Raw genomic sequence first — 12032 nt, 5'->3', positions numbered from 1 at the left:
ACTCCAATTAACTGCTCAAAAACCAGAAGTAGAACTGTGGCTCAAGTGATAGAGCGCTAGCCCTGAGCACAAACAGGCTCAAGGATAGTGCCCAGGGCCTTAGTTCAAGCCCCACAACTGACAAGAGAAAAAAAAAAGAGTGAAGAGCCTGGTCAAAGGGCTATGATGAGTTAAGGAGATATGTCCTCACAGAAGGAGGCCACCCAGTAGCTATTTTTGGCCCCTACCAGGAATGCCCACCCTGAATGTTTAAAGCTTTTGGTTCAAAAGTAGCTGACAGTCTGAATCTCTCTCTCTCTGTGTGTGTGTGTGTGTGTGTGTGTGTGTGTGTTTGTGTATGCCAGTACTAGGGCTTGAACTCACGGCCCTAGGCTTTATCCCTTAGTTTTTGTGCTCAAGGCTAGTGGTCTATTACTTAGTCAATGACTCTACTTCCAGCTTTTTGTGGTTAATTGCAGATAGAAGTCTCATGGACTTTCCTATCTGGGCTGGCTTCAAATTGCAATTTTCAGGTCTCAGCCTCTTCAGTAGCTAGAATTAAAAGCATGAGCCACTAGTGTCCATCTGATAAGCAGAATTTTTATGTGAACTTGGTGAACTCATTAGATTTCATATGTTGGCATTAATTCCGATGGAATTAAACACAGTGACAGTGAAACTAGAACATGTATGTGCCACCATTCTGGAGCTTTGATTTAGGAGATATAAACACTTTAAATGAATACCCTAATGAAATAGAAGAAAACTTATGTTTCTCAAATCAAGATGAGAGACGAGCAAACGTCAATCTGTAGCTGGTCTACAACAGCTGTAAGCAGAGACTCAAACCATAAAACTTATAGGGACAAATGAGCTTTATTCTGGTTGGTAGCCAGAGGCCAGACTTCTGTAGTGGTGAGCCATTTGTCTTGTAGCAGCTTGGGGTGAATGTACATGGATCAGTGCAGTGCCGTAAGTCAAAGTCCATGCACTATGGATTGTGAGCCAGTGGTGACATCTTCCCACAAGAAAGCTATTCTATTACAGAGTAAGGTCCCACTGGAGTCCTTAGAGAAAAAGAGAGCAGGGAAATTACATAGTTTGCTTTCTATAACTCCAAGCCCTGACTTGCTGGCAGAGAAAGTAGTGGGAGTTTAGACAGACTGCTTTTGTCTCTCTGAAGAGTGATAGTCATATATCATGTTCTGTTAGGATTGGATTTCAGTGTAAAATCAGCTCCTAATTAGTTAGAGAAGGTCTGGCTATATTACTATAACATATGGACATACCGATCTTCTTCATGGTTAGCTCAGTGCACTTAAAAAATTATTTTGAACCTTGGGAAATTGAATTGAATTTAGGGAGAAAATTTAGACTTAAGAATGTAAAAAAAAATTCTAGGAAGGCTATAAAAGGCTATGTGTATATGGACCAAACTTGTAGTTCTGCTGTCTGTGTTATTGAATCTGTCTTGGCTCTAAATTGGTTGAATTTGATGAATATAACTATAATATCCCATCATTCTAGTTTACATTAATTTTTTTTGTCAGTTGTGGGACTTGAACTAAGGACCTGGGCGCTGTCTCTGAGCCTTTTCATGCTCAAGGCTGATGCTCTACCACTTGAGCCACAGCACCACTTCCATTTTATTTTTTAATTTTTAATTTTATTATAAAGATGCTATACAGAGGGGTTACAGTTACATGAGTAAGGCAATAAGTACATTTCTTGTTGCATTGTTACCCCTCCTTTATTTTTCTCCTACTATCCCTTCCCTCTACCACCTCCCCCAACTCCTCTCCCCCACCCCCGAAGTTGTAAAGTTCATTTCCAACATAGTGTCTTGTGAGTCTCATTGTTGCAATGGGTCATCCTGTGTCCTTATTTCAGCATTTTTTTATTCTTCCACTCCCCAAATTAGATACCTATATATACAACATGCAAGGTACCAAAATCAAATTCAGTGACAAGGGATATACCATAAGAGTAAAATCACATATTACATTAAAAACAACAACAACAAAGAAAAACCTCTTGTGTCCATATCTTAGGATTCATTTTGCTTAGCATCATCTTTTTCTTTTTTTTGTCCATTGTGGGGCCTGAACTCTGGGCCTGGGCATTGTCCCTCAGCTCTTCAGCTCAAGGCTAGCGCTCTACCACTTGAGCCACAGCACCGCTTCTGGTCTTTTCTGTGTATGTGGTGTTGAGGAATCGAACCTAGGCCTCATGCTTGCAAGGCAAGCACTCTACCATTGAGCCACCTTCATAGCCCCTAGCATCACCTTTTTTTTTTTTTTTTTTTAGTTGTGAAAATATCATACAGAGGGGTTACAATTACATGGGCAAGATAACCAGTACATGTCTTATCAAGCATTGTTGCCTCTTTGTTTCCCCTTCCCATCCCTTCCCATACACTCCCCCACCAGATCCTCCCTCCCCCCCACCAAAGTTGTAAAGTTCATTTTTCGACATAATGACTTGTACATCTTATTGTTGTAATGGGTCCACCTGTATCCCTATTTAAACAATTTGTTTTTTTCCCTTCCCCTCCACAAATTATACCAACATCAAATACAGTGAAAGCAAGGGTTATACCGTGGGGGAGGGACATACAAAGCAACAAAGAAATCATCTTATAAATATGTTAGAAACAATCGCATGACAGAAAAAAAAACATTTGAATACTTATCTTGGGGTTCATTTCCCTAACATCAACTTATCTGACCTTTTCTGCTTGACTCAGACATACACTGGTTATTTCAAGTAATGGAAACCATGGAACTTATGTTTCTTTGTGCCTGGCTTACTTCACATAATATAATTTTTTCTAAGTCTTTCCATTTCCTAACAAATGGGGCAATGCCATTCTTTCTGATGGAGGCATAGAATTCCATTGTGTATATATACCACGTTTTCTTGATCCATTCATCTACTGAGGGGCATCTGGGTTGGTTCCATATCTTAGCTATGGTAAATAATGCTGCAATAAACAGAGTTGTGCTAGCATCATCTTATATGATCATATGTACATAGCTTTTGAGCTTTTCTGCTCATTTGATAAGATTATCCTAAGGGTATACAAATTATTGCATTATAAGGGAAACCATGGGACCTATATTTCTTTGGGTCTGGCTTACTTAATACGATTTTTTCCAAGTCTTTCCTAACAGATGGGGTGCTGTCATTCTTTCTGATGGAAACATAGAATTCCACTAAATATATATACCACATTTTCTTGACCCATTCATCTACTGAGGGGCATCTGGGTTGGTTCCATTATCTTAGCTATGGTGAATAATGTGGCATTTAACATAGCTGTGCTAGTAGCCTTAGTATGGCCTTGTTGGTGATCATTTGGGTAAATGCCCAGAAGTAGGATTGCTGGGTCATAAAGGAGCTCAATGTGTAGTCTTTTGAGGAACCGCCATACTGCTTTCCAGAGTGGTTGAACAAGTTTACACTACCACCAACAGTGCAGGAGGGTTCCCTTTTGGCCACATCCCCTCCAGCATCTGTTGTTACTAGATTTATTGATTATAACCATTTTAACTGGGGTGAGGTGGAATCTCAGTGTTGTTTTGATTTACATTTCCTTTTTTTTGGAGGGGGGGATCCGGTCATGGGGCCTGAACTCTGGGCCTGGGCGCTGTCCCTCAGCTCTTCAGCTCAAGGCTAGTGCTCTACCACTTGAGCCACAGTGCCACTTCCGGCTTTTTTCTTCTTGTTTATGTGGTGCTGAGGAATTGAACCCAGGGCCTCATGCATTCAAAGCAAGCCCTCTACCACTGAGCCACCTTCCCAGCCCCTGATTTACATTTCTTTTATGGCCACCATTTCTGTTTTTTGAGTGGTTAATTGGAGATAAGAGTCTCATGGGAACTTTTCTACCTGGGCTAGCTTCAAACTGCAATCCTCAGATCTCAGCCTCCTGAGTAGCTGGTATTACAGGTGTGAGCCATTGGTACCCATCTTACATTGATTTTTATGTATGTGTGCTGGACCTGGAGCTTGAACTCAGGGCCTGGGCACTGTCACTGAGCTTTTATGCTCAAGGCTAGCATTCTACCAGTTGAGCCACAGCTCTACTTCCAGCTTTTCGGGTAGTTAGTTAGAAATAAGAGTCTCATGGACTTCCCTGCCCGGGTTGTTTTTGTTTCTGTTTTTGCTTTTGCTTTTGTTTGCCAGTCCTGGGGCTTGAACTCGGAGCCTGGGCACTGTCTCTGAGCTTGGTTTTTCTCAAGGCTAGCACTCTGCCACTTGAGCCACAGCACTACTTCTGGCTTTTTCTGTTTATGTGGTATGAACTGGCTGAGGAATTGAACCTAGGGCTTCATGCATGCTAGGCAAGCACTCTACCACTAAGCTACCTTCCCAAACCCCATTATTTTTCAGATCTCAGCCTCCTGAGTAGCTACAATTGTAGGCATTAGTCACCAGTGCCTGGCTACATTGGTTTTTACTGGCTATTTCTCTGTAATTGCTTATAGTTTCTGAGTATTTGTCTATCTTGTATTTTATTATTGTTTTGTTTGTTTATTTTATTTTTTGGTGCTGATACTGACTTGAACTCAGGGACTCATACATTTACTTGGCCTTTTCTATTTAAGGTTGGCAGTCTACCACTTGAGGTATCTAGAGATAACAGTCTCATGGCATTTCCTGCAGGTTAAACCCAAGACTCTCACAGGATAGGCAAATGCTTTACCATATTCTTTTATTCAATAAGTCTGAATAGCAATAAGTGTAATGTGCCTAAAATGGAAACTTCTACAGTGGTTTTAAATGGTTCCAATTGAACCAGAATTTTATCAAAAACAGTCTAAACCATTTGTCATCATTTGAATCCATTCGTATTCTTGAGACTGTTAAGCCCACTTACCAAGTCCTAATAATTCTTAAAAATTTTTAGCTGGGGGTTAGGAATGTGGCTTAATTGCAGAGTGTTTTCCTAGCATGCATATACATAGAAAAAGCCAGAAATGGTGCTGTGGCTCAGGTGGTAGAGTGCTAGCCTTGAGCAAAAGAAGCTCAGGGACAGTAACCAGGCCCTCAGTTCAAGCCCCAGGACTGGCCAAAAAAAAAGCCAGTGTGCCGATGGTTCACTGGTTAGGAGTTTGAGATCTAAGGATCATGGTGCCAGCCCAGGCAGAATAATCTGTGAAATTATTTTGTTGTTGTTGGTGGTGGTTGTGGGGCTTGAACTCTGGGCTTGGTCGCTGTCCCTACACTCTTCAGCTCAAGGTGAGTGCTTTACCACTTGAGCCATAGCACCACTTCAGTTTTCCTTTTTTTTTTGGTCCGGTCATGAAGCTTGAACTCTGGGCCTGGGCGCTGTCCCTCAGTTCTTCAGCTCAAGGCTAGCGCTCTACCACTTGAGCCACAGCACCACTTCTGGCTTTTTTCTTTATGTGGTGCTGAGGAATCGAACTCAGGGCCTCAGGCATGCAAGGCAAGCGCTCTACCACTGAGCCACCTTCCCAGCCCCACCACTTCAGTTTTCTGGTGGTTAATTGGAGGTAAGAATCTCATGGACTTTCTTGCCTGGGCTGGCTTTGAACCACAATCTTCAGATCTCAGCCTCCTGAGAAGCTAGGATCACAGGCATGAGCCACCCGAGCCTGGCTAATCTGTGACATTCTTTATCTTCAATTAATTAGCAAAAAGCTGGAAGTGAAGGTGTGGCTCATGTGGTAGAGAGACAGAATAAAAAAGCCAAGTCAGATGTGAAGCCCCGAGATCAAGCCCCAGTACCAGCATCAAAATGAATGAATGAATGAATGTTTTACCAAATGCATGCATCATTTGCCCCATCAGTTCTTCATGGCCTACTTCTGTCTAGCCACTGGTAACACAGTTGGTGACTAGCATTTGTATGGTGCTTTACAGGGCATGGAACACCTCAGCCATCAGCAGGATAATGACAATTGTAAGGCCATTGAAGTAAAAACTTCAGTGTGCCCGCCTGACTATTTTCTGAGAAGAAATGGAAAAGTGAAAACCTGACCTGATTTGGGACAAAATAGCACAGTGAGAAGATTCTGCATAGTCCTACCCTGTTTTCAGTGGGCCACATGATTTACAGCTTCCCCAAAGAACAGGACCAAAGAGGAGAAAGGTAAATGCTGTGTGGCTGAGGGAAAAAGGCCTCAAGTGCATCTTCTGTGTCTTTGCCTCTTACCAGCTGCTGCTGGCCGGTTGGGGGTTGTTGAGATGAAAATGACTCCACATGGGCTGGGAGGGTATGGCGGGATAGCCTACCCAGAAGAAACAACTTATTCTTTACTGAAAGTTGTGTTTGTGGACCATAAGGAATGTAAGTGCCCCTGTACTAAATCTGACCCAACTATTCTAGTGTTCTGCTAACTCGAATGTTTCTGTCAGACTCTCAATCAACCAAGGCATTTATGGAGCACCTTCTATGTGCCTATCCTTCTGAAGGACCTAGAAGCAAGCAGAGCAGTCAAATCCCCTTAAGGTAATGGTCAGTGTAATCCTGCCTGCTTACTGCCTTATGTAGTTTCTTCAGAAAAGGTAAAGACTTGACCCTCTCCACTTCTAGCATTTTCTTAAAACTTTCCCGTCAAGTCTTACAATTCACTCCCAATTTTATTTGTTTGTTTGTTTTTACTAGGGCTTGAACTTAGATCTTGTACTTACTTGCTAAGTAGGTGCTCTGTTGTTTGAGCTTTTCCTTCAGCCCTTTTAGCTTTAGTTACTTTTCAGGTAGGATTTTGCTTTTTTTTTTTTTGCTGAGACCAGCCTGGACTTTGATCCTCCTACTTAAGGCCTCCACTTAGCTGTGACTACAGGAGTGCCCTAGGACATGTGGTCTGAAGGCCTTGCTTTTGTTTGCTAGACCAGGACCCCCAGACCACCTTACACATTTTGATGACAAACATCGCATTAATAATCTTGGTGAAAGGAACAAATCATTAGACAAACTCACTGATCTCTTCACTTCCCTCAAGCTTCTGTCAGAGATCTCCCCTTAAATCCTGTTATTTCTAGGGAGTCTTATTTCTAGGGAAGCCCTGTTGCTTCAACTTCCTCACATGATTTCCCTAAGCCCCGCCCCTCCTGCATCTGCTAGGATGGCCAGTTCTATATAGTTCAGCCCAGAACTCAGAGCAGAGAGAAAACTATTAAGGAAGCAAGATGGTGAATAAAATGGTTCTGATATTGTAAGCCAAGAGTTCCAGGTGAATAAGGACCTACTGTGTATCTGGGAACCTTCTGTGTAGGTGCCAGACACAACACTGTGCCAGACCCAATGCTAGATCTCTAAAGAGATCTCAAAAAAGTGGTCTTTGGCCAGGTGCCAACGGCTCATATCAGTAATCCTAGCTATTCAGGAGGCTGGAATCTGAGGATCGAGTTCAGGCAGCCCAGGCAAAATCTGTGAGACTCTTTCTCCAAATCAACTATCAAAAGCCAGAAGTGAAGCTCCAGTGGTAGAGCACTAGCGTTGAAAATAGTAGTGATAGTGTCCAGGTCCTGAGTTCAAGCCCCAGGAACAACAACAACAAAAGTGATCCTTGATTAGAACTTCCTAGGGAACATGAGACAAAGCAGACTTCTATGGTAGTGAACTGTGAGGGATCAGTGGACTTAGAACAGAAATGGTGGGGATGAGTTGTGAGTCTGGTTAGATGTGTTTGACGTCAAAGCTGGAAGAGATAGGCAGAGCCAGACCAAGTAGACCAGGGAGAAATCCCCTTCCCCCCTCCCCAACCACACTTCACCCCTACTGGGTGTACTTTTTGAGACCTTCAGTTGTCTGTTGCCTGTTCTTCCTTCCCTTCAGAGCCAGAATCTTTTTTTTTTTTTGATCGGTCATGGGACTTGAACTCTAGGCCTGGGAGCTGTCCCTCAGCTCTTCAGCTCAAGGCGAGCGCTCTACCACTTGAGCTATAGTGCCACTTCCGGTTTTCTGGTGGTTTATTGGAGATAGGAGTCTCACGGTCTCTCCTGCCCGGGCTGGCTTTGAATCGAGATCCTCAGATCTCAGCCTCCTGAGTAGCTAGGATTACAGGCGTGAGCCACCAGCGCCCGGCGCAGAGCCAGAATCTTTAAAGCCTGTCCCCTCATCTCCTTTTAATTTATGAACTATTCCCATTTGGAGTCTATCTTAACCTATTCACCCAATTCTCAGCCCTTAATAGAATTCAAAGGCCTCACTAGAGATAATGCACTCTCTGAGCCTCAGATTTCTCTCCTCTAATAGGAGGGATTCAATACTACTTCTTCCACAGGACTATACAATAGGACTTTCCTACTCTGCCTGCTTTGAACTGCAATACTCAAATCTCATCCTCCTCAGTGCTCAATTTATAAATAAAGAAGTTGAGGCATAAAGAGGTTGAGAAACTTGCCCAAAGTCAACAAGATTAATTGTTTCTTAAACCTTGTTCTAAAAGTGATGCTTTGCATATTTCGCAGGAAATAACAACTTGTACTCTGAAGGTTTCTGTATTGTCCTCATTTTATTTACTTATGTTTTGTCAATCATTGGGCTTGAACTCAGGGCCTGGGTGCTGTCCCTGAGCTCTTTTTCTCAAGGCTAGTGATCTACCACTTTGAGCCACAGCTTCACTTCCAGTTTTCTGATGGAGATAAGAGTTTCATGGATTTTTCCTGCCCTGGCTGGCTTTGAACCAGGATCTACAGATCTTAGCCTCCTGAGTATTCATTTTATAAACAAAGAAGTTGAGGCATGAAGAGGTTGAGAAACTTGCCCATGGTCAGACAGAGTCATGGCAGCCTACTGCTGAACCACCCACGGCCTCCATGCTGAGTTACATAAGGTGAATGTATTTATGAATACTAGTGCTATAGCACTAACAATATAACAAAAGCATCTCTCTCCTGTCTGGGGCTCTGCAAAGGTGAGTGGATGTTCACTAAAGTGGAGGAGCAGACAGGAAACTAGCAAGGTATAAAACTAGTGGCCACCTGAATGCAGATGTTCATTGGTGGGGTGAGTAAGGCAGGATGTTTGGAAGGAACAGTCTAGGAAGGCCTTTTGGAGGAGGCAGACTGTGAAAGATGGGTTTCCAGGCAGAGGAGAGAGGAGACAGAATGGGCCTCATGAAGTTCAGGGAGAGGGAGACACTGGTGAATTCCAATTCTTTCAGTGTTGAGTAGCTGACACCCAATTTGCAGGAGCCAAGGAAAATGAAAATTACTTGTTTGAGTTACTGAAAAGTGCAGGATTTAGATTGGGCCACAACTGGATAAATGATGGTAGGATCTCTTTTTCATTCTCAGCTCCTTCTCACTGTGTTGCCTGCATCCTCAATCAGTGGAAAGATGAAAGCTCTACATCAGCATCATAGTCACTCAGTAAATTCAGGAAAGAGGGCATTTCTCTCCCCGGAAGTCCCAGGGTTGACTCTTTTTTTTGTTGTTGGTCACGGGCCTGAACTCTGGGCCTGGGTGCTGTCCTTCAGCTCTTCAGCTCAAGGCCAGCGCTCTACCACTTGAGCCACAGTGCCACTTCTGGCTTTTTCTGCTTAGGTGGTGTTGAGGAATCGAACCTAGGGCCTTACTCATGTAAGGCTAGTCCTCTGCCACTGAGCCACCTTCCCAGCCCCCCAGAGTTGACTCTTATCGGCTCAGTTTGTATTACTTCCTCTTTGTTGAGGCCAACCCCCATGTCTGGGTCATGATGTGCTCTCATTGGGCAGGTCTGGATCCTGGCCCTTCCTTTGAAGCCTGGGGTTGGTAACCTCTAACTGCTCCTGAACTTAGAGGGAGCCCCAGGGTCTGAAAGCCAGAGCGAGGAAGTTCTCCAGAGTAGACAAGGGAAGGAGAATGATAGCTAGCTAGGCGACTACCAAGCTGTTGGTCTTACCTTTGGGTAGAGTCTAGCTTATTCTCAGATGGGTAGAGCTTACCTCTCAGCTGATGCCAGAGACCACCCTGCGTAGTAAGGGGGCACAGCACTATAGTGACTGCCTCCTTCAAATTCATAAAGGCTATGCAGTGTCCATTCTTCCATTTGCCCCTGTGTTTTCCATCCTAGCTTCTTACGCCTTTGTACCAGCGGATCTGAATACATGGGACACTTTTACTCAAAATTCTCTTATCAGCCAGTATCATTTTCAAAATTTTACCTCTTACCACTCCCAGAATAATGCTTCCTCACTGACTAACGCTAACATTATAATTCTTCAACTCAAGCTTTCTCCCCTTTAGACTTGTGAATACCAATGCAGTGGAAGTGTAAAATGTATTTAATCATTCATGAAGCTGACAAACTCTGCTCTGTTCAATTGATTTGTTGTGTATGGAACTGACTGACTGCCTGAGTTTCAGTCTGGTTGTCTGCATTGAACACTTTAGGCTGTTAGAAGGCATGAAAAGATCCTGTTCTCTTGCTGATGTGAAGAGACTACTTGGAAGCAGAGACAGTTTAGTTTTCATTGTGTCAGAGGGCATTTTTCCATTCTGTAGGCTTCGCAATTCATGTGGCCATGTTGGGAAAAATAGTGAACTTTATCATGGTATAAAACATTCATAACATTTAAAGCGTTGAACCAATGCCTTTCTAGTGGATCTTCTGTGAAACTGAGTTCAGAGGCCTGAGGTGTTTTTAAAAGTTTTATTTTTATTAAGTAGTTGTATAAAATGGTTCAATTCCAGAAGTCAGGTTATTTAAGTACAATGCATCTTCAGGGTCATCCCATCCCATCCCATCCCTAGGAAAAGTCCAAGTTGTAACCTTTAAATTGCTCCTGCACTTAGGTGACAACCCTCAAATCTTTAAACTTCTGTGGGCATGTCTAATTTGTCATAGGGTTTGGCTGTCTTCTCTTCCTCCCCAATGGTGCTGGTTAGTAAACTAGTGGGATGCATGATCGCCAAGCCTTATGCTACGGATCTGCAAAAGGAGGTCAGAGTCTACAACCTGCAAGAGTCGCGGTAGAAGAGTATGAATGTAAAGAATGTCATGACTAATCGTAAGAAATCAAAGTGCATATTGTTATCAAACTTAGCTGTTGTTGGAGTGGCTGGCCAAGGCCTCTCCATCCTGCTGGAAGGGCGCCGATCTAGAACACTGGAACACTGGAGGCACTAGACCTATTTGGAAATAGAATTTAGGTAGGATGACTTAACATCGTTGGGAATATTAGTCCTTGTATCTATTGAAAAATGTAGTACAGATATAAACCCCAAAGCCTTCAGGTAGCAGTGTGGGTCTTCTGTTTCCATTCCAGGTCTTAGGAGAATCAGCAATCAATGGCTCTGAAATCTTAACGGTTATTAATACTATTTTCCCCGTGGTCCGTTTGCCTGGGTTAGATTGCAGTAGCTGTCTTCTGTCATTAGTGGATTGGTTTAGAATATATCACGTCCCTCTCGTCCGGCTCTTCGGTTGAAAGCACTGAATTGTAGCCTTGCATGCGGAAGTGGAACTTGTCTAAGCGAGGTCCTGGATTTGGCTCTGTGCCCAAGCAGCACCCATCCCAAAGCCAGGTTGGTCCCAGGGAAGGGGACATGTCTCCCTCGAGCATGCGGAAAAGTTTCTTTCCACTCGGTGCACAATGCCTAGTGCTGCCCAGAACCTGAACTTTTCCTCTGTACCTGCGAATGCCACAGACCGCCTGAGTGCCCCCGCCGCGGGCCTCCACCCAGACCCGGAATCCTATCCTGTACCGGGCAGCCGGCCGGCTGCTGGCGAGGGCTCTCTCCACTCCCACGTCCTGACCCCATTTTACTTCTACTTCTCAGCTTCCCGTGGGTGCCAACTGGCATGAGCCCTGGGGAGAAACTACAAGTTGGCCTTCGTCACCTCTGCCCCTAAGGTCCTCCACAAGAAAAAAAAAAAAAAAGAGAAAGGAAAAGGAAGAAAGAACGAACCCCTGGGGGGGGGCTGCGGGGGACAGGGCGGGGACATCCATTCGAGGAGGCAAAGCCGAGGGGGCCGGCCAGCACTGGGCTCCCGGCTCCGCCGGCCGGGGCGATCGGCCGCCCCGGGCATCCCGGGCTTCCCCGGCGCACGGGAGAAGGCAGGCTGGAGAGCGGGTGTCCGGCGCGGTTCCGGGGTT

The sequence above is a fragment of the Dipodomys ordii genome, unplaced genomic scaffold, assembly GCF_000151885.1.
Source record: "Dipodomys ordii isolate 6190 unplaced genomic scaffold, Dord_2.0 Scaffold8, whole genome shotgun sequence".
Lineage (NCBI taxonomy): Eukaryota > Metazoa > Chordata > Mammalia > Rodentia > Heteromyidae > Dipodomys > Dipodomys ordii.
Note: the sequence above shows the minus strand (reverse complement) of the source record.